The following is a 2,565-nucleotide window of genomic DNA, read 5'->3' on the forward strand; positions in this document are numbered from 1 at the left end:
CGGTGGGACGGCTCTGCTCGGAGCGGTGCGAGTCCCGTCATGGGGTCGCTTAGAAAAGCAAAAACCGCCCTAAAACAGAACTAGGCAGAAAACAGACAACAGGGAACTTAATTAAGGACCTTGAGATAGAGACAGTGGGACAAAAGAGCTATGAAAAGACAGTTTAAATTATTGGTTGAGGTGAACATGATGTTCATTTGAAGATCCAGTTGTCCCTCTATTAAGTCTTATGCTTAGTTGCTAACTTAAAGTGTGAGTTTTCCGCAGCAATACTTTATAATAATCACATTGTTAGTTTGTATCTTATTCTGGAAATCCATCTCAAAGTGGTACTGTGGGAAATTCTCCAAACTGGTCAAATCCCATTTCAATACATGATTTATTTTAAAATATAACAAAGCTGAAACCTACAAAGTGTTATCAGTGTACAGTCAACACTGACTTTGAAGACAAACAAACAAAAAACCCCAAACCTCCCGCATAGCATTTCACAGTTATTATTTGTTTTACACTAGGGATTCTGTTAGGACGAGTATCCTATGTATTAATATTCAGTATGTAGGTAACCTAAGAAGGCCTTGCTATAGCTCTCCATCTCGTGTTTGTCTCACCAATGAGTTTATTGCATGATATCTCAAATTGCCAAGTGATGTGGTGTATATACAACAACAACTTATTTATTCTGCACAAAACGATGGATTTATATCTAGTAATTATGTATGAGTGGAATCAGGCACTTCATGCACAATGCATAATGTTATTCAAAATATCTGAAAATCAAAACAATTCCATGTGTGTAATGTGGATATGTGCTAATTCTGATGATGTCCTGGTTATCTAAAAGAACTCAAAGTAAATAATTGCAACATTTTTGTTCTTTATTATAAATATGTGTTTTTAATTTTTTAACTAGATAAGAATATATGTCTCTTCATATCCTCTCATAGCCAGCAGCAGAACAAGATCTCAGCATTGCTTCTGTCTGCTTCTGTTATACTGGGTTTTTAGGGGTGTGCCACCTTTAGTTAGGTTGCATTGGCCAAAGAAGTTGCAGTGAATATTGTTTATCAACATTAAATGTTTTTGTTGATGTCATGTTCAAAGATTGAAATGCATGTAGTGCCTTAGTTAAGCTTACACTTTTATGGTTCTATAAATGCAAGTGAGTCAAATGTCACAGAGGAGTTAATTGTAAAATTTAATTTCATTAGAACAATTGAAGACACGATGGAAGTTTGGGGCTTTTTCAGTTTGTTGTGTACCCTTATTGGTCTGTTCATTATGGTAAAAATGATAACTAATTGGTTAAAACCAGAACAAGACAGGTTTTGAATCAGTGATATTTCCAGCTTCTTCCTCATCCCATTCCTGGGTTTAGCTTGCTGGGTACTGCTGTTCTTGATCTTACTCTGGAGTTATTCTGTATTTCCATCACTGCTGTCTGTGGTGCCATGCTTCCTGCTTCTTTGTCCAGCTTCAAGTTACTAAACTAGTTAAATAAGTACTATAATTGTCTGTCATTGAATTGATAAAGCTTTGCATCATGTCAGCCTCAGAGAGAGAGATTAGTGTTCAGTGATGTAATATGGTGGGATCTATAACTAGTTGAAAGCTAAACCTTCTCAAATTTGTTGTCATTTATGTAAATATGCTCCCATATGTTGTTAATGTAGTGCTTGAGTATAATTGGCAAATACTTAATTTTCTTAATGGGAGTTGTTTAACCAATAGGGACACAGATAATCTTATATCCCCAGACCTTGTGTTACATTTGATGAGATTTTAGAGAAGTCATGTGTAATACTTTCCTGAGGGTCGAGTCTGCTTATGTTACAGTTGTACAAGGTCAGACCTTAATTTATCTAGCAACTGCGTATTTAATTTTAGAAGTATCACAGGACACCTCAGCTTGCAGGGCGCTGTTCCTGGCTGCTCAAAATTCAGGCCCCAGAGTAGTACTGGCAAGATAATGGGTTGAAATGGTGAGACTGTGCTATGCTGGCCAATTAAACTAACAGAGAAATAGTTTAAAAACGTAATACTTCAGAGACTGAGTCCAAATTTAGATTGCAAGTAATGCTTTTATTGCTATGAATAACCTCTGTGCATGCCTAAGGGCCTTCTATTTATAAAGTAAAGCTAAGATTGTCTAGTTTATTTTAAGGATAAGAAATTAGAATAGCATTAACTCTCACGTAACTTTATGTGTTTAAAAGCAATAAATGCTTGATACACTTCTTTCCAAGCATCCAAATGCTTGATACACTAACTTCCATGATTAGCAAGCAGTTCATATTTTTTCTAATGAGAAAACAGTAATTTAGAGAGAAAAACAATTTTTCTAAATAGAACATCAAGGAGTAATGTCTGGTGTTTCAGGTATGAATATAAAAAATATCAGAAAAATATCAGGCTACTCAAAATGTTGTTTCAGGAAAATCTTCTTTGTAATATAAAAAACTACAACTCATTTAGAGTAAGGGTTTGCAATTGTTTCCAGTGATGTAGTGTGTGGGTCTGGCAGTTGAGAGACTGCCAAGGGTGAATGGAAGAAGATTTTCCTGC

This window comes from Geospiza fortis, unplaced genomic scaffold (genome assembly GCF_000277835.1).
Source record: "Geospiza fortis unplaced genomic scaffold, GeoFor_1.0 scaffold195, whole genome shotgun sequence".
In the NCBI taxonomy this organism is placed as follows: domain Eukaryota; kingdom Metazoa; phylum Chordata; class Aves; order Passeriformes; family Thraupidae; genus Geospiza; species Geospiza fortis.